Raw genomic sequence first — 18,484 nt, 5'->3', positions numbered from 1 at the left:
TTTATGAACCAGTAGTTAGAAGTAGAAAAGTTCTAACAGAAACCATAAAGCTCATCTACAGCCACACCACACTGGATACGCCCAATCTCATCTGATCTTGGAAGCTAAGCAGTGTTGGGCCTGGTTAGTACTTGGATGGGAGACCACCTGGGAATACAAGGTGCTGTAGATAATTTTATACTGCCAACACCGTTCTGTTGATGCATTCCATTTTAAAACGTATTCATTTATGAACCAGTAGTTAGAAGTAGAAAAGTTCTAACAGAAACCAGAAAGTTAATCTACAGCAACACCACACTGGATACGTTCAATCTCATCTGATCTTGGAAGCTAAGCAGTGTTGGGCCTGGTTAGTACTTGGATAGGAGACCACCTGGGAATACAAGGTGCTGTAGATATTTTTATACTACCAACACCGTTCTGTTGATGCATTCCATTTTCAAACGTATTCATTTATGAACCAGTAGTTAGAAGTAGAAAAGTACTAACAGAAACCATAAAGCTCTTCTACAGCCACACCACACTGGATATGCCCAATCTTATCTGATCTTGGAAGCTAAGCAGTGTTGGGCCTGGTTAGTACTTGGATGGGAGACCACCTGGGAATACATAGGTGCTGTAGATATTTTTATACTGCCAACACCATTCTGTTGATGCATTCCATTTTCAAACGTATTCATTTATGAACCAGTAGTTAGAATTAGAAAAGTTCTAACAGAAACCACAAAGCTCATCTACAGCCAAACCACACTGGATACGCCCAATCTCATCTGATCTTGGAAGCTAAGCAGTGTTGGGCATGGTTAGTACTTGGATGGGAGACCACCTGGGAATACAATATGCTGTAGATATTTTTATACTACCAACACCGTTCTGTTGATGCATTCCATTTTCAAACGTATTCATTTATGAACCAGTAGTTACAAGTAGAAAAGTTCTAACAGAAACCACAAAGCTCATCTACAGCCACACCACACTGGATACGCCCAATCTCATCTTATCTTGGAAGCTAAGCAGTGTTGGGCCTGGTTAGTACTTGGATGGGAGACCACCTGGGAATACAAGGTGCTGTAGATATTTTTATACTGCCGACACCGTTCTGTTGATGCATTCCATTTTCAAACGTATTCATTTATGAACCAGTAGTTAGAAGTAGAAAAGTTCTAACAGAAACCACAAAGCTCATCTGCAGCCACACCACACTGGATACGCCCAATCTCATCTGATCTTGGAAGCTAAGCAGTGTTGGGCCTGGTTAGTACTTGGATGGGAGACCACCTGGGAATACAAGGTGCTGTAGATATTTTTATACTGCCAACACCGTTCTGTTGATGCATTCCATTTTCAAACGTATTCATTTATGAACCAGTAGTTAGAAGTAGAAAAGTTCTAACAGAAACCACAAAGCTCATCTACAGCCACACCACACTGGATACGCCCAATCTCATCTGATCTTGGAAGCTAAGCAGTGTTGGGCCTGGTTAGTACTTGGATGGGAGACCACCTGGGAATACAAGGTGCTGTAGATATTTTTATACTGCCAACACCGTTCTGTTGATGCATTCCATTTTCAAACGTATTCATTTATGAACCAGTAGTTAGAAGTAGAAAAGTTCTAACAGAAACCACAAAGCTCATCTACAGCCACACCACACTGGATACACCCAATCTCATCTGGTCTTGGAAGCTAAGCAGTGTTGGGCCTGGTTAGTACTTGGATGGGAGACCACCTGGGAATACAAGGTGCTGTAGATAATTTTATACTGCCAACACCGTTCTGTTGATGCATTCCATTTTCAAACGTATTCATTTATGAACCAGTAGTTAGAAGTAGAAAAGTTCTAACAGAAACCACAAAGCTCATATACAGCCACACCACACTGGATACGCCCAATCTCATCTGATCTTGGAAGCTAAGCAGTGTTGGGCCTGGTTAGTACTTGGATGGGAGACCACCTGGGAATACAAGGTGCTGTAGATATTTTTATACTGCCAACACCGTTCTGTTGATGCATTCCATTTTAAAACGTATTCATTTATGAACCAGTAGTTAGAAGTAGAAAAGTACTAACCGAAACTTTAAAGCTCTTATACAGCCACACCACACTGGATACGCCCAATCTCATCTGATCTTGGAAGCTAAGCAGTGTTGGGCCTGGTTAGTACTTGGATGGGAGACCACCTGGGAATACAAGGTGCTGTAGATATTTTTATACTGCCAACACCGTTCTGTTGATGCATTCCATTTTCAAACGTATTCATTTATGAACCAGTAGTTAGAAGTAGAAAAGTACTAACCGAAACTTTAAAGCTCTTATACAGCCACACCACACTGGATACACCCAATCTCATCTGGTCTTGGAAGATAAGCAGTGTTGGGCCTGGTTAGTACTTGGATGGGAGACCACCTGGGAATACAAGGTGCTGTAGATATTTTTATACTGCCAACACCGTTCTGTTGATGCATTCCATTTTCAAACGTATTCATTTATGAACCAGTAGTTAGAAGTAGAAAAGTTCTAACAGAAACCATAAAGCTCATCTACAGCCACACCACACTGGATACGCCCAATCTCATCTGATCTTGGAAGCTAAGCAGTGTTGGGCCTGGTTAGTACTTGGATGGGAGACCACCTGGGAATACAAGGTGCTGTAGATAATTTTATACTGCCAACACCGTTCTGTTGATGCATTCCATTTTAAAACGTATTCATTTATGAACCAGTAGTTAGAAGTAGAAAAGTTCTAACAGAAACCACAAAGCTCATCTACAGCCACACCACACTGGATACGCCCAATCTCATCTGGTCTTGGAAGCTAAGCAGTGTTGGGCCTGGTTAGTACTTGGATGGGAGACCACCTGGGAATACAAGGTGCTGTAGATATTTTTATACTGCCAACACCGTTCTGTTGATGCATTCCATTTTCAAACGTATTCATTTATGAACCAGTAGTTAGAAGTAGAAAAGTTCTAACAGAAACCACAAAGCTCATCTACAGCCACACCACGCTGGATACGCCCAATCTCATCTGATCTTGGAAGCTAAGCAGTGTTGGGCCTGGTTAGTACTTGGATGGGAGACCACCTGGGAATACAAGGTGCTGTAGATATTTTTATACTGCCAACACCGTACTGTTGATGCATTCCATTTTCAAACGTATTCATTTATGAACCAGTAGTTAGAAGTAGAAAAGTCCTAACAGAAACCACAAAGCTCATATACAGCCACACCACACTGGATACGCCCAATCTCATCTGATCTTGGAAGCTAAGCAGTGTTGGGCCTGGTTAGTACTTGGATGGGAGACCACCTGGGAATACAAGGTGCTGTAGATATTTTTATACTGCCAACACCGTTCTGTTGATGCATTCCATTTTCAAACGTATTCATTTATGAACCAGTAGTTAGAAGTAGAAAAGTACTAACCGAAACTTTAAAGCTCTTATACAGCCACACCACACTGGATACGCCCAATCTCATCTGATCTTGGAAGCTAAGCAGTGTTGGGCCTGGTTAGTACTTGGATGGGAGACCACCTGGGAATACAAGGTGCTGTAGATATTTTTATACTGCCAACACCGTTCTGTTGCTGCATTCCATTTTCAAACGTATTCATTTATGAACCAGTAGTTAGAAGTAGAAAAGTTCTAACAGAAACCACAAAGCTCATCTACAGCCACACCACGCTGGATACGCCCAATCTCATCTGATCTTGGAAGCTAAGCAGTGTTGGGCCTGGTTAGTACTTGGATGGGAGACCACCTGGGAATACAAGGTGCTGTAGATATTTTTATACTGCCAACACCGTTCTGTTGATGCATTCCATTTTAAAACGTATTCATTTATGAACCAGTAGTTAGAAGTAGAAAAGTTCTAACAGAAACCACAAAGCTTATCTACAGCCACACCACACTGGATACGCCCAATCTCATCTGATCTTGGAAGCTAAGCAGTATTATGCCTGGTTAGTACTTGGATGGGAGACCACCTGGGAATACAAGGTGCTGTAGATATTTTTATACTGCCAACACCGTTCTGTTGATGCATTCCATTTTCAAACGTATTCATTTATGAACCAGTAGTTAGAAGTAGAAAAGTTCTAACAGAAACCACAAAGCTCATATACAGCCACACCACACTGGATACGCCCAATCTCATCTGATCTTGGAAGCTAAGCAGTGTTGGGCCTGGTTAGTACTTGGATGGGAGACCACCTGGGAATACAAGGTGCTGTAGATATTTTTATAATGCCAACACCGTTCTGTTGATGCATTCCATTTTCAAACGTATTCATTTATGAACCAGTAGTTAGAAGTAGAAAAGTTCTAACAGAAACCACAAAGCTCATATACAGCCACACCACACTGGATACGCCCAATCTCATCTGATCTTGGAAGCTAAGCAGTGTTGGGCCTGGTTAGTACTTGGATGGGAGACCACCTGGGAATACAAGGTGCTGTAGATATTTTTATACTGCCAACACCGTTCTGTTGATGCATTCAATTTTCAAATGTGTTCATTTATGAACCAGTAGTTAGAAGAAGAAAAGTTCAAACAGAAACCACAAAGCTCATCTACAGCCACACCACACTGGATACGCCCAATCTCATCTGATCTTGGAAGCTAAGCAGTGTTGGGCCTGGTTAGTACTTGGATGGGAGACCACCTGGGAATACAAGGTGCTGTAGATATTTTTATACTGCCAACACCGTTCTGTTGATGCATTCCATTTTCAAACGTAATCATTTATGAACCAGTAGTTAGAAGTAGAAAAGTTCTAACAGAAACCACAAAGCTCATCTACAGCCACACCACACTGGATACACCCAATCTCATCTGGTCTTGGAAGCTAAGCAGTGTTGGGCCTGGTTAGTACTTGGATGGGAGACCACCTGGGAATACTAGGTGCTGTAGATATTTTTATACTACCAACACCGTCCTGTTGATGCATTCCATTTTCAAACGTATTCATTTATGAACCAGTAGTTAGAAGTAGAAAAGTTCTAACAGAAACCATAAAGCTCATCTACAGCCACACCACACTGGATACGCCCAATCTCATCTGATCTTGGAAGCTAAGCAGTGTTGGGCCTGGTTAGTACTTGGATGGGAGACCACCTGGGAATACAAGGTGCTGTAGATAATTTTATACTGCCAACACCGTTCTGTTGATGCATTCCATTTTAAAACGTATTCATTTATGAACCAGTAGTTAGAAGTAGAAAAGTTCTAACAGAAACCAGAAAGTTAATCTACAGCAACACCACACTGGATACGTTCAATCTCATCTGATCTTGGAAGCTAAGCAGTGTTGGGCCTGGTTAGTACTTGGATAGGAGACCACCTGGGAATACAAGGTGCTGTAGATATTTTTATACTACCAACACCGTTCTGTTGATGCATTCCATTTTCAAACGTATTCATTTATGAACCAGTAGTTAGAAGTAGAAAAGTACTAACAGAAACCATAAAGCTCTTCTACAGCCACACCACACTGGATATGCCCAATCTTATCTGATCTTGGAAGCTAAGCAGTGTTGGGCCTGGTTAGTACTTGGATGGGAGACCACCTGGGAATACATAGGTGCTGTAGATATTTTTATACTGCCAACACCATTCTGTTGATGCATTCCATTTTCAAACGTATTCATTTATGAACCAGTAGTTAGAATTAGAAAAGTTCTAACAGAAACCACAAAGCTCATCTACAGCCAAACCACACTGGATACGCCCAATCTCATCTGATCTTGGAAGCTAAGCAGTGTTGGGCATGGTTAGTACTTGGATGGGAGACCACCTGGGAATACAATATGCTGTAGATATTTTTATACTACCAACACCGTTCTGTTGATGCATTCCATTTTCAAACGTATTCATTTATGAACCAGTAGTTACAAGTAGAAAAGTTCTAACAGAAACCACAAAGCTCATCTACAGCCACACCACACTGGATACGCCCAATCTCATCTTATCTTGGAAGCTAAGCAGTGTTGGGCCTGGTTAGTACTTGGATGGGAGACCACCTGGGAATACAAGGTGCTGTAGATATTTTTATACTGCCGACACCGTTCTGTTGATGCATTCCATTTTCAAACGTATTCATTTATGAACCAGTAGTTAGAAGTAGAAAAGTTCTAACAGAAACCACAAAGCTCATCTGCAGCCACACCACACTGGATACGCCCAATCTCATCTGATCTTGGAAGCTAAGCAGTGTTGGGCCTGGTTAGTACTTGGATGGGAGACCACCTGGGAATACAAGGTGCTGTAGATATTTTTATACTGCCAACACCGTTCTGTTGATGCATTCCATTTTCAAACGTATTCATTTATGAACCAGTAGTTAGAAGTAGAAAAGTTCTAACAGAAACCACAAAGCTCATCTACAGCCACACCACACTGGATACGCCCAATCTCATCTGATCTTGGAAGCTAAGCAGTGTTGGGCCTGGTTAGTACTTGGATGGGAGACCACCTGGGAATACAAGGTGCTGTAGATATTTTTATACTGCCAACACCGTTCTGTTGATGCATTCCATTTTCAAACGTATTCATTTATGAACCAGTAGTTAGAAGTAGAAAAGTTCTAACAGAAACCACAAAGCTCATCTACAGCCACACCACACTGGATACACCCAATCTCATCTGGTCTTGGAAGCTAAGCAGTGTTGGGCCTGGTTAGTACTTGGATGGGAGACCACCTGGGAATACAAGGTGCTGTAGATAATTTTATACTGCCAACACCGTTCTGTTGATGCATTCCATTTTAAAACGTATTCATTTATGAACCAGTAGTTAGAAGTAGAAAAGTTCTAACAGAAACCAGCAAGTTCATCTACAGCAACACCACACTGGATACGCCCAATCTCATCTGATCTTGGAAGCTAAGCAGTGTTGGGCCTGGTTAGTACTTGGATGGGAGACCACCTGGGAATACAAGGTGCTGTAGATATTTTTATACTGCCAACACCGTTCTGTTGATGCATTCCATTTTCAAACGTATTCATTTATGAACCAGTAGTTAGAAGTAGAAAAGTACTAACCGAAACTATAAAGCTCTTATACAGCCACACCACACTGGATATGCCCAATCTCATCTGATCTTGGAAGCTAAGCAGTGTTGGGCTTGGTTAGTACTTGGATGGGAGACCACCTGGGAATACAAGGTGCTGTAGATATTTTTATACTGCCAACACAGTTCTGTTGATGCATTCCATTTTCAAACGTATTCATTTATGAACCAGTAGTTAGAAGTAGAAAAGTTCTAACAGAAACCACAAAGCTCATCTACAGCCACACCACACTGGATATGCCCAATCTCATCTGATCTTGGAAGCTAAGCAGTGTTGGGCCTGGTTAGTACTTGGATGGGAGACCACCTGGGAATACAAGGTGCTGCAGATATTTTTATACTGCCAACACCGTTCTGTTGATGCATTCCATTTTCAAACGTATTCATTTATGAACCAGTAGTTAGAAGTAGAAAAGTTCTAACAGAAACCATAAAACTCATCTACAGCCACACCACACTGGATAAGCCCAATCTCATCTGATCTTGGAAGCTAAGCAGTGTTGGGCCTGGTTAGTACTTGGATGGGAGACCACCTGGGAATACAAGGTGCTGTAGATAACTTTATACTGCCAACACCGTTCTGTTGATGCATTCCATTTTAAAACGTATTCATTTATGAACCAGTAGTTAGAAGTAGAAAAGTTCTAACAGAAACCACAAAGCTCATCTACAGCCACACCACACTGGATACGCCCAATCTCATCTGGTCTTGGAAGCTAAGCAGTGTTGGGCCTGGTTAGTACTTGGATGGGAGACCACCTGGGAATACAAGGTGCTGTAGATATTTTTATACTGCCAACACCGTTCTGTTGATCCATTCCATTTTCAAACGTATTCATTTATGAACCAGTAGTTAGAAGTAGAAAAGTTCTAACAGAAACCACAAAGCTCATCTACAGCCACACCACGCTGGATACGCCCAATCTCATCTGATCTTGGAAGCTAAGCAGTGTTGGGCCTGGTTAGTACTTGGATGGGAGACCACCTGGGAATACAAGGTGCTGTAGATATTTTTATACTGCCAACACCGTTCTGTTGATGCATTCCATTTTCAAACGTATTCATTTATGAACCAGTAGTTAGAAGTAGAAAAGTTCTAACAGAAACCACAAAGCTCATATACAGCCACACCACACTGGATACGCCCAATCTCATCTGATCTTGGAAGCTAAGCAGTGTTGGGCCTGGTTAGTACTTGGATGGGAGACCACCTGGGAATACAAGGTGCTGTAGATATTTTTATACTGCCAACACCGTTCTGTTGATGCATTCCATTTTCAAACGAATTCATTTATGAACCAGTAGTTAGAAGTAGAAAAGTTCTAACAGAAACCATAAAGCTCATCTACAGCCACACCACACTGGATACGCCCAATCTCATCTGATCTTGGAAGCTAAGCAGTGTTGGGCCTGGTTAGTACTTGGATGGGAGACCACCTGGGAATACAAGGTGCTGTAGATAATTTTATACTGCCAACACCGTTCTGTTGATGCATTCCATTTTAAAACGTATTCATTTGTGAACCAGTAGTTAGAAGTAGAAAAGTTCTAACAGAAACCACAAAGTTCATCTACAGCCAAGCCACACTGGATACGCCCAATCTCATCTGATCTTGGAAGCTAAGCAGTGTTGGGCCTGGTTAGTACTTGGATGGGAGACCACCTGGGAATACAAGGTGCTGTAGATATTTTTATACTGCCAACACCGTTCTGTTGATGCATTCCATTTTCAAACGTATTCATTTATGAACCAGTAGTTAGAAGTAGAAAAGTACTAACCGAAACTATAAAGCTCTTATACAGCCACACCACACTGGATATGCCCAATCTCATCTGATCTTGGAAGCTGAGCAGTGTTGGGCCTGGTTAGTACTTGGATGGGAGACCACCTGGGAATACAAGGTGCTGTAGATATTTTTATACTGCCAACACCGTTTTGTTGATGCATTCCATTTTCAAACGTATTCATTTATGAACCAATAGTTAGAAGTAGAAAAGTTCTAACAGAAACCACAAAGCTTATCTACAGCCACACCACACTGGATACGCCCAATCTCATCTGATCTTGCAAGCTAAGCAGTGTTGGGCCTGGTTAGTACTTGGATGGGAGACCACCTGGGAATACAAGGTGCTGTAGATATTTTTATACTGCCAACACCGTTCTGTTGATGCATTCCATTTTCAAACGTATTCATTTATGAACCAGTAGTTAGAAGTAGAAAAGTTCTAACAGAAACCACAAAGCTCATCTACAGCTACACCACACTGGATACGCCCAATCTCATCTGGTCTTGGAAGCTAAGCAGTGTTGGGCCTGGTTAGTACTTGGATGGGAGACCACCTGGGAATACAAGGTGCTGTAGATATTTTTATACTGCCAACACCGTTCTGTTGATGCATTCCATTTTCAAACGTATTCATTTATGAACCAGTAGTTAGAAGTAGAAAAGTTCTAACAGAAACCACAAAGCTCATCTACAGCCACACCACGCTGGATACCCCCAATCTCATCTGATCTTGGAAGCTAAGCAGTGTTGGGCCTGGTTAGTACTTGGATGGGAGACCACCTGGGAATACAAGGTGCTGTAGATATTTTTATACTGCCAACACCGTTCTGTTGATGCATTCCATTTTCAAACGTATTCATTTATGAACCAGTAGTTAGAAGTAGAAAAGTTCTAACAGAAACCACAAAGCTCATCTACAGCCACACCACGCTGGATACGCCCAATCTCATCTGATCTTGGAAGCTAAGCAGTGTTGGGCCTGGTTAGTACTTGGATGGGAGACCACCTGGGAATACAAGGTGCTGTAGATATTTTTATACTGCCAACACCGTTCTGTTGATGCATTCCATTTTAAAACGTATTCATTTATGAACCAGTAGTTAGAAGTAGAAAAGTTCTAACAGAAACCACAAAGCTTATCTACAGCCACACCACACTGGATACGCCCAATCTCATCTGATCTTGGAAGCTAAGCAGTATTGGGCCTGGTTAGTACTTGGATGGAAGACCACCTGGGAATACAAGGTGCTGTAGATATTTTTATACTGCCAACACCGTTCTGTTGATGCATTCCATTTTCAAACGTATTCATTTATGAACCAGTAGTTAGAAGTAGAAAAGTTCTAACAGAAACCACAAAGCTCATATACAGCCACACCACACTGGATACGCCCAATCTCATCTGATCTTGGAAGCTAAGCAGTGTTGGGCCTGGTTAGTACTTGGATGGGAGACCACCTGGGAATACAAGGTGCTGTAGATATTTTTATAATGCCAACACCGTTCTGTTGATGCATTCCATTTTCAAACGTATTCATTTATGAACCAGTAGTTAGAAGTAGAAAAGTTCTAACAGAAACCATAAAGCTCATCTGCAGCCACACCACACTGGATACGCCCAATCTCATCTGATCTTGGAAGCTAAGCAGTGTTGGGCCTGGTTAGTACTTGGATGGGAGACCACCTGGGAATACAAGGTGCTGTAGATAATTTTATACTGCCAACACCGTTCTGTTGATGCATTCCATTTTAAAACGTATTCATTTATGAACCAGTAGTTAGAAGAAGAAAAGTTCAAACAGAAACCACAAAGCTCATCTACAGCCACACCACACTGGATACGCCCAATCTCATCTGATCTTGGAAGCTAAGCAGTGTTGGGCCTGGTTAGTACTTGGATGGGAGACCACCTGGGAATACAAGGTGCTGCAGATATTTTTATACTGCCAACACCGTTCTGTTGATGCATTCCATTTTCAAACGTATTCATTTATGAACCAGTAGTTAGAAGTAGAAAAGTTCTAACAGAAACCACAAAGCTCATCTACAGCCACACCACACTGGATACACCCAATCTCATCTGGTCTTGGAAGCTAAGCAGTGTTGAGCCTGGTTAGTACTTGGATGGGAGACCACCTGGGAATACAAGGTGCTGTAGATATTTTTATACTACCAACACCGTTCTGTTGATGCATTCCATTTTCAAACGTATTCATTTATGAACCAGTAGTTAGAAGTAGAAAAGTACTAACAGAAACCATAAAGCTCTTCTACAGCCACACCACACTGGATATGCCCAATCTAATCTGATCTTGGAAGCTAAGCAGTGTTGGGCCTGGTTAGTACTTGGATGGGAGACCACCTGGGAATACATAGGTGCTGTAGATATTTTTATACTGCCAACACCGTTCTGTTGATGCATTCCATTTTCAAACGTATTCATTTATGAACCAGTAGTTAGAAGTAGAAAAGTTCTAACAGAAACCACAAAGCTCATCTACAGCCACACCACACTGTATACGCCCAATCTCATCTGATCTTGGAAGCTAAGCAGTGTTGGGCCTGGTTAGTACTTGGATGGGAGACCACCTGGGAATACAAGGTGCTGTAGATAATTTTATACTGCCAACACCGTTCTGTTGATGCATTCCATTTTAAAACGTATTCATTTATGAACCAGTAGTTAGAAGTAGAAAAGTTCTAACAGAAACCAGAAAGTTCATCTACAGCAACACCACACTGGATACGTCCAATCTCATCTGATCTTGGAAGTTAAGCAGTGTTGTGCCTGGTTAGTACTTGGATAGGAGACCACCTGGGAATACAAGGTGCTGTAGATATTTTTATACTACCAACACCGTTCTGTTGATGCATTCCATTTTCAAACGTATTCATTTATGAACCAGTAGTTAGAATTAGAAAAGTTCTAACAGAAACCACAAAGCTCATCTACAGCCAAACCACACTGGATACGCTCAATCTCATCTGATCTTGGAAGCTAAGCAGTGTTGGGCCTGGTTAGTACTTGGATGGGAGACCACCTGGGAATACATAGGTGCTGTAGATATTTTTATACTGCCAACACCGTTCTGTTGATGCATTCCATTTTCAAACGTATTCATTTATGAACCAGTAGTTAGAATTAGAAAAGTTCTAACAGAAACCACAAAGCTCATCTACAGCCAAACCACACTGGATACGCTCAATCTCATCTGATCTTGGAAGCTAAGCAGTGTTGGGCCTGGTTAGTACTTGGATGGGAGACCACCTGGGAATACAAGATGCTGTAGATATTTTTATACTACCAACACCGTTCTGTTGATGCATTCCATTTTCAAACGTATTCATTTATGAACCAGTAGTTAGAAGTAGAAAAGTTCTAACAGAAACCACAAAGCTCATCTACAGCCACACCACACTGGATACGCCCAATCTCATCTGATCTTGGAAGCTAAGCAGTGTTGGGCGTGGTTAGTACTTGGATGGGAGACCACCTGGGAATACAAGGTGCTGTAGATATTTTTATACTGCCAACACCGTTCTGTTGATGCATTCCATTTTCAAACGTATTCATTTATGAACCAGTAGTTAGAAGTAGAAAAGTTCTAACAGAAACCACAAAGCTCATCTACAGCCACACCACACTGGATACGCCCAATCTCATCTGATCTTGGAAGCTAAGCAGTGTTGGGCCTGGTTAGTACTTGGATGGGAGACCACCTGGGAATACAAGGTGCTGTAGATATTTTTATACTGCCGACACCGTTCTGTTGATGCATTCCATTTTCAAATGTATTCATTTATGAACCAGTAGTTAGAAGTAGAAAAGTTCTAACAGAAACCACAAAGCTCATCTACAGCCACACCACACTGGATACGCCCAATCTCATCTGATCTTGGAAGCTAAGCAGTGTTGGGCCTGGTTAGTACTTGGATGGGAGACCACCTGGGAATACAAGGTGCTGTAGATATTTTTATACTGCCAACACCGTTCTGTTGATGCATTCAATTTTCAAATGTATTCATTTATGAACCAGTAGTTAGAAGAAGAAAAGTTCAAACAGAAACCCCAAAACTCATCTACAGCCACACCACACTGGATACGCCCAATCTCATCTGATCTTGGAAGCTAAGCAGTGTTGGGCCTGGTTAGTACTTGGATGGGAGACCACCTGGGAATACAAGGTGCTCTAGATATTTTTATACTGCCAACACCGTTCTGTTGATGCATTCCATTTTCAAACGTATTCATTTATGAACCAGTAGTTAGAAGTAGAAAAGTTCTAACAGAAACCACAGAGCTCATCTACAGCCACACCACATTGGATACACCCAATCTCATCTGGTCTTGGAAGCTAAGCAGTGTTGGGCCTGGTTAGGACTTGGATGGGAGACCACCTGGGAATACAAGGTGCTGTAGATATTTTTATACTACCAACACCGTTCTGTTGATGCATTCCCTTTTCAAACGTATTCATTTATGAACCAGTAGTTAGAAGTAGAAAAGTTCTAACAGAAACCATAAAGCTCATCTACAGCCACACCACACTGGATACGCCCAATCTCATCTGATCTTGGAAACTAAGCAGTGTTTGGCCTGGTTAGTACTTGGATGGGAGACCACCTGGGAATACAAGGTGCTGTAGATATTTTTATACTACCAACACCGTACTGTTGATGCATTCCATTTTCAAACGTATTCATTTATGAACCAGTAGTTAGAAGTAGAAAAGTACTAACAGAAACCATAAAGCTCTTCTACAGCCACACCACACTGGATATGCCCAATCTCATCTGATCTTGGAAGCTAAGTAGTGTTGGGCCTGGTTAGTACTTGGATGGGAGACCACCAGGGAATACAAAGTGCTGTAGATAATTTTATACTGCCAACACCGTTCTGTTGATGCATTCCATTTTCAAACGTATTCATTTATGAACCAGTAGTTAGAAGTAGAAAAGTTCTAACAGAAACCAGTAAGTTCATCTACAGCCACACCACACTGGATACGCCCAATCTCATCTGATCTTGGAAGCTAAGCAGTGTTGGGCCTGGTTAGTACTTGGATGGGAGACCACCTGGGAATACAAGGTGCTGTAGATATTTTTATACTGCCAACACCGTTCTGTTGATGCATTCCATTTTCAAAAGTATTCATTTATGAACCAGTAGTTAGAAGTAGAAAAGTTCTAACCGAAACTATAAACCTCTTATACAGCCACACCACACTGGATATGCCCAATCTCATCTGATCTTGGAAGCTAAGCAGTGTTGGGCCTGGTTAGTACTTGGATGGGATACCACCTGGGAATACAAGGTGCTGTAGATAATTTTATACTGCCAACACCGTTCTGTTGATGCATTCCATTTTAAAATGTATTCATTTATGAACCAGTAGTTACAAGTAGAAAAGTTCTAACAGAAACCACAAAGCTCATCTACAGCCACACCACACTGGATACGCCCAATCTCATCTGGTCTTGGAAGCTAAGCCGTGTTGGGCCTGGTTAGTACTTGGATGGGAGACCACCTGGGAATACAAGGTGCTGTAGATATTTTTATACTGCCAACACCGTTTTGTTGATGCATTCCATTTTCAAACGTATTCATTTATGAACCAGTAGTTAGAAGTAGAAAAGTTCTAACAGAAACCACAAAGCTCATCTACAGCCACACCACGCTGGATACGCCCAATCTCATCTGATCTTGGAAGCTAAGCAGTGTTGGGCCTGGTTAGTACTTGGATGGGAGACCACCTGGGAATACAAGGTGCTGTAGATATTTTTATACTGCCAACACCGTTCTGTTGATGCATTCCATTTTCAAACGTATTCATTTATGAACCAGTAGTTAGAAGTAGAAAAGTTCTAACAGAAACCATAAAGTTCATCTACAGCCACACCACACTGGATACGCCCAATCTCGTCTGATCTTGGAAGCTAAGCAGTGTTGGGCCTTGTTAGTACTTGGATGGGAGACCACCTGGGAATACAAGGTGCTGTAGATATTTTTATACTGCCAACACTGTTCTGTTGATGCATTCCATTTTCAAACGTATTAATTTATGAACCAGTAGTTAGAAGTAGAAAAGTTCTAACAGAAACTACAAAGCTCATCTACAGCCACACCACACTGGATACGCCCAATCTCACCTGATCTGGGAAGCTAAGCAGTGTTGGGCCTGGTTAGTACTTGGATGGGAGCCCACCTGGGAATACAAGGTGCTGTAGATATTTTTATACTGCCAACACCGTTCTGTTGATGCATTCCATTTTCAAACGTATTCATTTATGAACCAGTAGTTAGAAGTATAAAAGTTCTAACAGAAACCACAAAGCTCATCTACAGCCACACCACACTGGATACGCCCAATCTCATCTGATCTTGGAAGCTAAGCAGTGTTGGGCCTGGTTAATACTTGGATAGGAGACCACCTGGGAATACAAGGTGCTGTAGATATTTTTATACTGCCAACACCGTTCTGTTGATGCATTCCATTTTCAAACGTATTCATTTATGAACCAGTAGTTAGAAGTAGAAAAGTTCTAACAGAAACCACAAAGCTCATCTACAGCCACACCACTCTGGATATGCCCAATCTCATCTGGTCTTGGAAGCTAAGCAGTGTTGGGCCTGGTTAGTACCTGGATGGGAGCCCACCTGGGAATACAAGGTGCTGTAGATATTTTTATACTGCCAACACCGTTCTGTTGATGCATTCCATTTTCAAACGTATTCATTTATGAACCAGTAGTTAGAAGTAGAAAAGTTCTAACAGAAACCACAAAGCTCATCTACAGCCACACCACACTGGATACGCCCAATCTCATCTGATCTTGGAAGCTAAGCAGTGTTGGGCCTGGTTAGTACTTGGATGGGAGACCACCTGGGAATACAAGGTGCTGTAGATAATTTTATACTGCCAACACCGTTCTGTTGATGCATTCCATTTTAAATCGGATTCATTTATGAACCAGTAGTTAGAAGTAGAAAAGTTCTAACAGAAACCACAAAGATCATCTACAGCCAAGCCACACTGGATACGCCCAATCTCATCTGATCTTGGAAGCTAAGCAGTGTTGGGCCTGGTTAGTACTTGGATGGGAGACCACCTGGGAATACAAGGTGCTGTAGATATTTTTATACTGCCAACACCGTTCTGTTGATGCATTCAATTTTCAAATGTATTCATTTATGAACCAGTAGTTAGAAGAAGAAAAGTTCAAACAGAAACCCCAAAACTCATCTACAGCCACACCACACTGGATACGCCCAATCTCATCTGATCTTGGAAGCTAAGCAGTGTTGGGCCTGGTTAGTAATTGGATGGGAGACCACCTGGGAATACAAGGTGCTCTAGATATTTTTATACTGCCAACACCGTTCTGTTGATGCATTCCATTTTCAAACGTATTCATTTATGAACCAGTAGTTAGAAGTAGAAAAGTTCTAACAGAAACCACAGAGCTCATCTACAGCCACACCACACTGGATACACCCAATCTCATCTGGTCTTGGAAGCTAAGCAGTGTTGGGCCTGGTTAGGACTTGGATGGGAGACCACCTGGGAATACAAGGTGCTGTAGATATTTTTATACTACCAACACCGTTCTGTTGATGCATTCCCTTTTCAAACGTATTCATTTATGAACCAGTAGTTAGAAGTAGAAAAGTTCTAACAGAAACCACAAAGCTCATCTACAGCCACACCACACTGGATACGCCCAATCTCATCTGATCTTGGAAGCTAAGCAGTGTTGGGCCTGGTTAGTACTTGGATGGGAGACCACCTGGGAATACAAGGTGCTGTAGATATTTTTATACTGCCAACACCGTTCTGTTGATGCATTCCATTTTCAAATGTATTCATTTATGAACCAGTAGTTAGAAGTAGAAAAGTTCTAACAGAAACCACAAAGCTCATGTACAGCCACACCACACTGGATACGCCCAATCTCATCTGATCTTGGAAGCTAAGCAGTGTTTGTCCTGGATAGTACTTGGATGGGAGACCACCTGCGAATACAAGGTGCTGTAGATATTTTTATACTGCCAACACCGTTCTGTTGATGCATTCCATTTTCAAATGTATTCATTTATGAACCAGTAGTTAGAAGTAGAAAAGTTCTAACAGAAACCACAAAGCTCATCTACAGCCACACCACATTGGATACGCCCAATCTCATCTGATCTTGGAAGCTAAGCAGTGTTGGGCCTGGTTAGTACTTGGATGGGAGACCACCTGGGAATACAAGGCGCTGTAGATATTTTTATACTGCCAACACCGTTCTGTTGATGCATTCCATTTTCAAACGTTTTCATTTATGAACCAGTAGTTAGAAGTAGAAAAGTTCTAACAGAAACCACAAAGCTCATGTACAGCCACACCACACTGGATACGCCCAATCTCATCTGATCTTGGAAGCTAAGCAGTGTTTGTCCTGGATAGTACTTGGATGGGAGACCACCTGCGAATACAAGGTGCTGTAGATATTTTTATACTGCCAACACCGTTCTGTTGATGCATTCCATTTTCAAATGTATTCATTTATGAACCAGTAGTTAGAAGTAGAAAAGTTCTAACAGAAACCACAAAGCTCATCTACAGCCACACCACATTGGATACGCCCAATCTCATCTGATCTTGGAAGCTAAGCAGTGTTGGGCCTGGTTAGTACTTGGATGGGAGACCACCTGGGAATACAAGGCGCTGTAGATATTTTTATACTGCCAACACCGTTCTGTTGATGCATTCCATTTTCAAACGTTTTCATTTATGAACCAGTAGTTAGAAGTAGAAAAGTTCTAACAGAAACCCCAAAGCTCATCTACAGCCACACCACACTGGATATGCCCAATCTCATCTGATCTTAGAAGCTAAGCAGAGTTGGGCCTGGTTAGTACTTGGATGGGAGACCACCTGGGAATACAAGGTGCTGTAGATATTTTTATACTGCCAACACCGTTCTGTTGATGCATTCCATTTTCAAACGTATTCATTTATGAACCAGTAGTTAGAAGTAGAAAAGTTCTAACAGAAACCACAAAGCTCATCTACAGCCGCACCACTCTGGATACGCCCAATCTCATCTGGTCTTGGAAGCTAAGCAGTGTTGGGCCTGGTTAGTACTTGGATGGGAGCCCACCTGGGAATACAAGGTGCTGTAGATATTTTTATACTGCCAACACCGTTCTGTTGATGCATTCCATTTTCAAATGTATTCATTTATGAACCAGTAGTTAGAAGTATAAAAGTTCTAACAGAAACCACAAAGCTCATCTACAGCCACACCACACTGGATACGCCCAATCTCATCTGATCTTGGAAACTAAGCAGTGTTGGGCCTGGTTAGTACTTGGATGGTAGACCACCTGGGAATACAAGGCGCTGTAGATATTTTTATACTGCCAACACCGTTCTGTTGATGCATTCCATTTTCAAATGTATTCATTTATGAACCAGTAGTTAGAAGTAGAAAAGTTCTAACAGAAACCACAAAGCTCATCTACAGCCACACCACACTGGATACGCCCAATCTCATCTGATCTTGGAAGCTAAGCAGTGTTGGGCCTGGTTAGTACTTGGATGGGAGACCACCTGTGAATACAAGGTGCTGTAGATATT

The 18,484-nt window shown here is 41.8% G+C and overlaps 61 non-coding genes and 21 pseudogenes across 61 annotated transcripts; all 82 read left to right on the top strand.

The window, feature by feature from the left end:
- Window positions 1-53: 53 nt before the first annotated feature.
- On the top strand, window positions 54-172 carry LOC134895169 (5S ribosomal RNA). Its single transcript, XR_010171877.1, has one exon. It is a non-coding gene; the product is annotated as a 5S ribosomal RNA (ribosomal RNA).
- Window positions 173-279: 107 nt separating this feature from the next.
- Window positions 280-398, top strand: LOC134890474 (5S ribosomal RNA; annotated as a pseudogene).
- A 107-nt stretch (window positions 399-505) lies between these two features.
- Window positions 506-625, top strand: LOC134890640 (5S ribosomal RNA; annotated as a pseudogene).
- Window positions 626-732: 107 nt separating this feature from the next.
- Window positions 733-851, top strand: LOC135069543 (5S ribosomal RNA). The gene has a single exon (XR_010255723.1). It is a non-coding gene; the product is annotated as a 5S ribosomal RNA (ribosomal RNA).
- Window positions 852-958: 107 nt separating this feature from the next.
- On the top strand, window positions 959-1,077 carry LOC135070684 (5S ribosomal RNA). Its single transcript, XR_010256839.1, has one exon. It is a non-coding gene; the product is annotated as a 5S ribosomal RNA (ribosomal RNA).
- Window positions 1,078-1,184: 107 nt separating this feature from the next.
- On the top strand, window positions 1,185-1,303 carry LOC135058589 (5S ribosomal RNA). Its single transcript, XR_010245015.1, has one exon. It is a non-coding gene; the product is annotated as a 5S ribosomal RNA (ribosomal RNA).
- Window positions 1,304-1,410: 107 nt separating this feature from the next.
- On the top strand, window positions 1,411-1,529 carry LOC134895157 (5S ribosomal RNA). Its single transcript, XR_010171875.1, has one exon. It is a non-coding gene; the product is annotated as a 5S ribosomal RNA (ribosomal RNA).
- Window positions 1,530-1,636: 107 nt separating this feature from the next.
- LOC134901453 (5S ribosomal RNA) lies at window positions 1,637-1,755 on the top strand. The gene has a single exon (XR_010174945.1). It is a non-coding gene; the product is annotated as a 5S ribosomal RNA (ribosomal RNA).
- A 107-nt stretch (window positions 1,756-1,862) lies between these two features.
- LOC135062467 (5S ribosomal RNA) lies at window positions 1,863-1,981 on the top strand. The gene has a single exon (XR_010248816.1). It is a non-coding gene; the product is annotated as a 5S ribosomal RNA (ribosomal RNA).
- Window positions 1,982-2,088: 107 nt separating this feature from the next.
- On the top strand, window positions 2,089-2,207 carry LOC135067701 (5S ribosomal RNA). Its single transcript, XR_010253912.1, has one exon. It is a non-coding gene; the product is annotated as a 5S ribosomal RNA (ribosomal RNA).
- Window positions 2,208-2,314: 107 nt separating this feature from the next.
- Window positions 2,315-2,433, top strand: LOC134884442 (5S ribosomal RNA). The gene has a single exon (XR_010168590.1). It is a non-coding gene; the product is annotated as a 5S ribosomal RNA (ribosomal RNA).
- Window positions 2,434-2,540: 107 nt separating this feature from the next.
- On the top strand, window positions 2,541-2,659 carry LOC134895146 (5S ribosomal RNA). The gene has a single exon (XR_010171874.1). It is a non-coding gene; the product is annotated as a 5S ribosomal RNA (ribosomal RNA).
- A 107-nt stretch (window positions 2,660-2,766) lies between these two features.
- Window positions 2,767-2,885, top strand: LOC135061046 (5S ribosomal RNA). The gene has a single exon (XR_010247439.1). It is a non-coding gene; the product is annotated as a 5S ribosomal RNA (ribosomal RNA).
- Window positions 2,886-2,992: 107 nt separating this feature from the next.
- On the top strand, window positions 2,993-3,111 carry LOC134901940 (5S ribosomal RNA). The gene has a single exon (XR_010175415.1). It is a non-coding gene; the product is annotated as a 5S ribosomal RNA (ribosomal RNA).
- Window positions 3,112-3,218: 107 nt separating this feature from the next.
- LOC135062466 (5S ribosomal RNA) lies at window positions 3,219-3,337 on the top strand. Its single transcript, XR_010248815.1, has one exon. It is a non-coding gene; the product is annotated as a 5S ribosomal RNA (ribosomal RNA).
- A 107-nt stretch (window positions 3,338-3,444) lies between these two features.
- LOC135067708 (5S ribosomal RNA) lies at window positions 3,445-3,563 on the top strand. The gene has a single exon (XR_010253919.1). It is a non-coding gene; the product is annotated as a 5S ribosomal RNA (ribosomal RNA).
- A 107-nt stretch (window positions 3,564-3,670) lies between these two features.
- On the top strand, window positions 3,671-3,789 carry LOC134901939 (5S ribosomal RNA). The gene has a single exon (XR_010175414.1). It is a non-coding gene; the product is annotated as a 5S ribosomal RNA (ribosomal RNA).
- Window positions 3,790-3,896: 107 nt separating this feature from the next.
- On the top strand, window positions 3,897-4,015 carry LOC134892598 (5S ribosomal RNA; annotated as a pseudogene).
- A 107-nt stretch (window positions 4,016-4,122) lies between these two features.
- On the top strand, window positions 4,123-4,241 carry LOC135062465 (5S ribosomal RNA). The gene has a single exon (XR_010248814.1). It is a non-coding gene; the product is annotated as a 5S ribosomal RNA (ribosomal RNA).
- Window positions 4,242-4,348: 107 nt separating this feature from the next.
- On the top strand, window positions 4,349-4,467 carry LOC135062464 (5S ribosomal RNA). The gene has a single exon (XR_010248813.1). It is a non-coding gene; the product is annotated as a 5S ribosomal RNA (ribosomal RNA).
- Window positions 4,468-4,574: 107 nt separating this feature from the next.
- LOC134895134 (5S ribosomal RNA) lies at window positions 4,575-4,693 on the top strand. The gene has a single exon (XR_010171873.1). It is a non-coding gene; the product is annotated as a 5S ribosomal RNA (ribosomal RNA).
- Window positions 4,694-4,800: 107 nt separating this feature from the next.
- Window positions 4,801-4,919, top strand: LOC135063091 (5S ribosomal RNA). Its single transcript, XR_010249430.1, has one exon. It is a non-coding gene; the product is annotated as a 5S ribosomal RNA (ribosomal RNA).
- A 107-nt stretch (window positions 4,920-5,026) lies between these two features.
- Window positions 5,027-5,145, top strand: LOC134895123 (5S ribosomal RNA). Its single transcript, XR_010171872.1, has one exon. It is a non-coding gene; the product is annotated as a 5S ribosomal RNA (ribosomal RNA).
- A 107-nt stretch (window positions 5,146-5,252) lies between these two features.
- LOC134890472 (5S ribosomal RNA) lies at window positions 5,253-5,371 on the top strand (annotated as a pseudogene).
- Window positions 5,372-5,478: 107 nt separating this feature from the next.
- LOC134890639 (5S ribosomal RNA) lies at window positions 5,479-5,598 on the top strand (annotated as a pseudogene).
- Window positions 5,599-5,705: 107 nt separating this feature from the next.
- On the top strand, window positions 5,706-5,824 carry LOC135069542 (5S ribosomal RNA). Its single transcript, XR_010255722.1, has one exon. It is a non-coding gene; the product is annotated as a 5S ribosomal RNA (ribosomal RNA).
- Window positions 5,825-5,931: 107 nt separating this feature from the next.
- Window positions 5,932-6,050, top strand: LOC135070683 (5S ribosomal RNA). The gene has a single exon (XR_010256838.1). It is a non-coding gene; the product is annotated as a 5S ribosomal RNA (ribosomal RNA).
- Window positions 6,051-6,157: 107 nt separating this feature from the next.
- LOC135058587 (5S ribosomal RNA) lies at window positions 6,158-6,276 on the top strand. The gene has a single exon (XR_010245014.1). It is a non-coding gene; the product is annotated as a 5S ribosomal RNA (ribosomal RNA).
- Window positions 6,277-6,383: 107 nt separating this feature from the next.
- Window positions 6,384-6,502, top strand: LOC134895110 (5S ribosomal RNA). The gene has a single exon (XR_010171871.1). It is a non-coding gene; the product is annotated as a 5S ribosomal RNA (ribosomal RNA).
- Window positions 6,503-6,609: 107 nt separating this feature from the next.
- LOC134901452 (5S ribosomal RNA) lies at window positions 6,610-6,728 on the top strand. Its single transcript, XR_010174944.1, has one exon. It is a non-coding gene; the product is annotated as a 5S ribosomal RNA (ribosomal RNA).
- A 107-nt stretch (window positions 6,729-6,835) lies between these two features.
- Window positions 6,836-6,954, top strand: LOC135059945 (5S ribosomal RNA). Its single transcript, XR_010246340.1, has one exon. It is a non-coding gene; the product is annotated as a 5S ribosomal RNA (ribosomal RNA).
- Window positions 6,955-7,061: 107 nt separating this feature from the next.
- On the top strand, window positions 7,062-7,180 carry LOC134887492 (5S ribosomal RNA; annotated as a pseudogene).
- A 107-nt stretch (window positions 7,181-7,287) lies between these two features.
- On the top strand, window positions 7,288-7,406 carry LOC135068362 (5S ribosomal RNA). Its single transcript, XR_010254566.1, has one exon. It is a non-coding gene; the product is annotated as a 5S ribosomal RNA (ribosomal RNA).
- A 107-nt stretch (window positions 7,407-7,513) lies between these two features.
- Window positions 7,514-7,632, top strand: LOC135064125 (5S ribosomal RNA). Its single transcript, XR_010250437.1, has one exon. It is a non-coding gene; the product is annotated as a 5S ribosomal RNA (ribosomal RNA).
- A 107-nt stretch (window positions 7,633-7,739) lies between these two features.
- LOC135061045 (5S ribosomal RNA) lies at window positions 7,740-7,858 on the top strand. Its single transcript, XR_010247438.1, has one exon. It is a non-coding gene; the product is annotated as a 5S ribosomal RNA (ribosomal RNA).
- Window positions 7,859-7,965: 107 nt separating this feature from the next.
- LOC134901937 (5S ribosomal RNA) lies at window positions 7,966-8,084 on the top strand. Its single transcript, XR_010175413.1, has one exon. It is a non-coding gene; the product is annotated as a 5S ribosomal RNA (ribosomal RNA).
- A 107-nt stretch (window positions 8,085-8,191) lies between these two features.
- On the top strand, window positions 8,192-8,310 carry LOC135062463 (5S ribosomal RNA). The gene has a single exon (XR_010248812.1). It is a non-coding gene; the product is annotated as a 5S ribosomal RNA (ribosomal RNA).
- Window positions 8,311-8,417: 107 nt separating this feature from the next.
- Window positions 8,418-8,536, top strand: LOC134895098 (5S ribosomal RNA). The gene has a single exon (XR_010171869.1). It is a non-coding gene; the product is annotated as a 5S ribosomal RNA (ribosomal RNA).
- Window positions 8,537-8,643: 107 nt separating this feature from the next.
- On the top strand, window positions 8,644-8,762 carry LOC135060650 (5S ribosomal RNA). The gene has a single exon (XR_010247042.1). It is a non-coding gene; the product is annotated as a 5S ribosomal RNA (ribosomal RNA).
- Window positions 8,763-8,869: 107 nt separating this feature from the next.
- LOC134891382 (5S ribosomal RNA) lies at window positions 8,870-8,988 on the top strand (annotated as a pseudogene).
- A 107-nt stretch (window positions 8,989-9,095) lies between these two features.
- Window positions 9,096-9,214, top strand: LOC135066837 (5S ribosomal RNA). Its single transcript, XR_010253075.1, has one exon. It is a non-coding gene; the product is annotated as a 5S ribosomal RNA (ribosomal RNA).
- A 107-nt stretch (window positions 9,215-9,321) lies between these two features.
- Window positions 9,322-9,440, top strand: LOC135065253 (5S ribosomal RNA). The gene has a single exon (XR_010251536.1). It is a non-coding gene; the product is annotated as a 5S ribosomal RNA (ribosomal RNA).
- A 107-nt stretch (window positions 9,441-9,547) lies between these two features.
- LOC135061136 (5S ribosomal RNA) lies at window positions 9,548-9,666 on the top strand. Its single transcript, XR_010247527.1, has one exon. It is a non-coding gene; the product is annotated as a 5S ribosomal RNA (ribosomal RNA).
- A 107-nt stretch (window positions 9,667-9,773) lies between these two features.
- Window positions 9,774-9,892, top strand: LOC134901935 (5S ribosomal RNA). The gene has a single exon (XR_010175411.1). It is a non-coding gene; the product is annotated as a 5S ribosomal RNA (ribosomal RNA).
- Window positions 9,893-9,999: 107 nt separating this feature from the next.
- On the top strand, window positions 10,000-10,118 carry LOC135070293 (5S ribosomal RNA). Its single transcript, XR_010256462.1, has one exon. It is a non-coding gene; the product is annotated as a 5S ribosomal RNA (ribosomal RNA).
- Window positions 10,119-10,225: 107 nt separating this feature from the next.
- Window positions 10,226-10,344, top strand: LOC135062462 (5S ribosomal RNA). The gene has a single exon (XR_010248811.1). It is a non-coding gene; the product is annotated as a 5S ribosomal RNA (ribosomal RNA).
- A 107-nt stretch (window positions 10,345-10,451) lies between these two features.
- Window positions 10,452-10,570, top strand: LOC135058586 (5S ribosomal RNA). Its single transcript, XR_010245013.1, has one exon. It is a non-coding gene; the product is annotated as a 5S ribosomal RNA (ribosomal RNA).
- Window positions 10,571-10,677: 107 nt separating this feature from the next.
- LOC135063395 (5S ribosomal RNA) lies at window positions 10,678-10,796 on the top strand. Its single transcript, XR_010249728.1, has one exon. It is a non-coding gene; the product is annotated as a 5S ribosomal RNA (ribosomal RNA).
- Window positions 10,797-10,903: 107 nt separating this feature from the next.
- LOC135068132 (5S ribosomal RNA) lies at window positions 10,904-11,022 on the top strand. Its single transcript, XR_010254339.1, has one exon. It is a non-coding gene; the product is annotated as a 5S ribosomal RNA (ribosomal RNA).
- Window positions 11,023-11,129: 107 nt separating this feature from the next.
- LOC134891432 (5S ribosomal RNA) lies at window positions 11,130-11,249 on the top strand (annotated as a pseudogene).
- A 107-nt stretch (window positions 11,250-11,356) lies between these two features.
- LOC134901415 (5S ribosomal RNA) lies at window positions 11,357-11,475 on the top strand. Its single transcript, XR_010174907.1, has one exon. It is a non-coding gene; the product is annotated as a 5S ribosomal RNA (ribosomal RNA).
- Window positions 11,476-11,582: 107 nt separating this feature from the next.
- Window positions 11,583-11,701, top strand: LOC134892396 (5S ribosomal RNA; annotated as a pseudogene).
- A 107-nt stretch (window positions 11,702-11,808) lies between these two features.
- Window positions 11,809-11,928, top strand: LOC135068120 (5S ribosomal RNA). The gene has a single exon (XR_010254327.1). It is a non-coding gene; the product is annotated as a 5S ribosomal RNA (ribosomal RNA).
- A 107-nt stretch (window positions 11,929-12,035) lies between these two features.
- LOC135070130 (5S ribosomal RNA) lies at window positions 12,036-12,154 on the top strand. Its single transcript, XR_010256304.1, has one exon. It is a non-coding gene; the product is annotated as a 5S ribosomal RNA (ribosomal RNA).
- Window positions 12,155-12,261: 107 nt separating this feature from the next.
- Window positions 12,262-12,380, top strand: LOC135065846 (5S ribosomal RNA). The gene has a single exon (XR_010252116.1). It is a non-coding gene; the product is annotated as a 5S ribosomal RNA (ribosomal RNA).
- Window positions 12,381-12,487: 107 nt separating this feature from the next.
- Window positions 12,488-12,606, top strand: LOC134895086 (5S ribosomal RNA). Its single transcript, XR_010171868.1, has one exon. It is a non-coding gene; the product is annotated as a 5S ribosomal RNA (ribosomal RNA).
- A 107-nt stretch (window positions 12,607-12,713) lies between these two features.
- On the top strand, window positions 12,714-12,832 carry LOC134895075 (5S ribosomal RNA). Its single transcript, XR_010171867.1, has one exon. It is a non-coding gene; the product is annotated as a 5S ribosomal RNA (ribosomal RNA).
- A 107-nt stretch (window positions 12,833-12,939) lies between these two features.
- On the top strand, window positions 12,940-13,058 carry LOC135068543 (5S ribosomal RNA). Its single transcript, XR_010254740.1, has one exon. It is a non-coding gene; the product is annotated as a 5S ribosomal RNA (ribosomal RNA).
- A 107-nt stretch (window positions 13,059-13,165) lies between these two features.
- On the top strand, window positions 13,166-13,284 carry LOC134887865 (5S ribosomal RNA; annotated as a pseudogene).
- Window positions 13,285-13,391: 107 nt separating this feature from the next.
- On the top strand, window positions 13,392-13,510 carry LOC134888028 (5S ribosomal RNA; annotated as a pseudogene).
- Window positions 13,511-13,617: 107 nt separating this feature from the next.
- On the top strand, window positions 13,618-13,736 carry LOC134892408 (5S ribosomal RNA; annotated as a pseudogene).
- A 107-nt stretch (window positions 13,737-13,843) lies between these two features.
- Window positions 13,844-13,962, top strand: LOC134895064 (5S ribosomal RNA). Its single transcript, XR_010171866.1, has one exon. It is a non-coding gene; the product is annotated as a 5S ribosomal RNA (ribosomal RNA).
- A 107-nt stretch (window positions 13,963-14,069) lies between these two features.
- Window positions 14,070-14,188, top strand: LOC134888079 (5S ribosomal RNA; annotated as a pseudogene).
- A 107-nt stretch (window positions 14,189-14,295) lies between these two features.
- On the top strand, window positions 14,296-14,414 carry LOC135069674 (5S ribosomal RNA). The gene has a single exon (XR_010255851.1). It is a non-coding gene; the product is annotated as a 5S ribosomal RNA (ribosomal RNA).
- A 107-nt stretch (window positions 14,415-14,521) lies between these two features.
- LOC134901934 (5S ribosomal RNA) lies at window positions 14,522-14,640 on the top strand. The gene has a single exon (XR_010175410.1). It is a non-coding gene; the product is annotated as a 5S ribosomal RNA (ribosomal RNA).
- A 107-nt stretch (window positions 14,641-14,747) lies between these two features.
- On the top strand, window positions 14,748-14,866 carry LOC135061240 (5S ribosomal RNA). Its single transcript, XR_010247627.1, has one exon. It is a non-coding gene; the product is annotated as a 5S ribosomal RNA (ribosomal RNA).
- A 107-nt stretch (window positions 14,867-14,973) lies between these two features.
- On the top strand, window positions 14,974-15,092 carry LOC134889831 (5S ribosomal RNA; annotated as a pseudogene).
- A 107-nt stretch (window positions 15,093-15,199) lies between these two features.
- Window positions 15,200-15,318, top strand: LOC134885172 (5S ribosomal RNA). Its single transcript, XR_010169294.1, has one exon. It is a non-coding gene; the product is annotated as a 5S ribosomal RNA (ribosomal RNA).
- Window positions 15,319-15,425: 107 nt separating this feature from the next.
- Window positions 15,426-15,544, top strand: LOC134888908 (5S ribosomal RNA; annotated as a pseudogene).
- Window positions 15,545-15,651: 107 nt separating this feature from the next.
- LOC134895053 (5S ribosomal RNA) lies at window positions 15,652-15,770 on the top strand. Its single transcript, XR_010171865.1, has one exon. It is a non-coding gene; the product is annotated as a 5S ribosomal RNA (ribosomal RNA).
- Window positions 15,771-15,877: 107 nt separating this feature from the next.
- LOC135060649 (5S ribosomal RNA) lies at window positions 15,878-15,996 on the top strand. Its single transcript, XR_010247041.1, has one exon. It is a non-coding gene; the product is annotated as a 5S ribosomal RNA (ribosomal RNA).
- A 107-nt stretch (window positions 15,997-16,103) lies between these two features.
- On the top strand, window positions 16,104-16,222 carry LOC134889623 (5S ribosomal RNA; annotated as a pseudogene).
- A 107-nt stretch (window positions 16,223-16,329) lies between these two features.
- Window positions 16,330-16,448, top strand: LOC134885182 (5S ribosomal RNA). Its single transcript, XR_010169304.1, has one exon. It is a non-coding gene; the product is annotated as a 5S ribosomal RNA (ribosomal RNA).
- A 107-nt stretch (window positions 16,449-16,555) lies between these two features.
- Window positions 16,556-16,674, top strand: LOC134895041 (5S ribosomal RNA). The gene has a single exon (XR_010171864.1). It is a non-coding gene; the product is annotated as a 5S ribosomal RNA (ribosomal RNA).
- A 107-nt stretch (window positions 16,675-16,781) lies between these two features.
- On the top strand, window positions 16,782-16,900 carry LOC134894071 (5S ribosomal RNA; annotated as a pseudogene).
- Window positions 16,901-17,007: 107 nt separating this feature from the next.
- On the top strand, window positions 17,008-17,126 carry LOC135063318 (5S ribosomal RNA). The gene has a single exon (XR_010249653.1). It is a non-coding gene; the product is annotated as a 5S ribosomal RNA (ribosomal RNA).
- A 107-nt stretch (window positions 17,127-17,233) lies between these two features.
- LOC134894070 (5S ribosomal RNA) lies at window positions 17,234-17,352 on the top strand (annotated as a pseudogene).
- Window positions 17,353-17,459: 107 nt separating this feature from the next.
- On the top strand, window positions 17,460-17,578 carry LOC135063317 (5S ribosomal RNA). The gene has a single exon (XR_010249652.1). It is a non-coding gene; the product is annotated as a 5S ribosomal RNA (ribosomal RNA).
- Window positions 17,579-17,685: 107 nt separating this feature from the next.
- LOC134887601 (5S ribosomal RNA) lies at window positions 17,686-17,804 on the top strand (annotated as a pseudogene).
- A 107-nt stretch (window positions 17,805-17,911) lies between these two features.
- LOC134889157 (5S ribosomal RNA) lies at window positions 17,912-18,030 on the top strand (annotated as a pseudogene).
- Window positions 18,031-18,137: 107 nt separating this feature from the next.
- LOC134887750 (5S ribosomal RNA) lies at window positions 18,138-18,256 on the top strand (annotated as a pseudogene).
- Window positions 18,257-18,363: 107 nt separating this feature from the next.
- LOC135060203 (5S ribosomal RNA) lies at window positions 18,364-18,482 on the top strand. Its single transcript, XR_010246595.1, has one exon. It is a non-coding gene; the product is annotated as a 5S ribosomal RNA (ribosomal RNA).
- Window positions 18,483-18,484: the final 2 nt, after the last annotated feature.

The sequence above is a fragment of the Pseudophryne corroboree genome, chromosome 3 (genome assembly GCF_028390025.1).
Source record: "Pseudophryne corroboree isolate aPseCor3 chromosome 3, aPseCor3.hap2, whole genome shotgun sequence".
NCBI classification, from domain to species: domain Eukaryota; kingdom Metazoa; phylum Chordata; class Amphibia; order Anura; family Myobatrachidae; genus Pseudophryne; species Pseudophryne corroboree.
The sequence above is the reverse complement of the archived record's forward strand: the minus strand, read 5'-3'. Positions and strand labels throughout refer to the sequence as shown.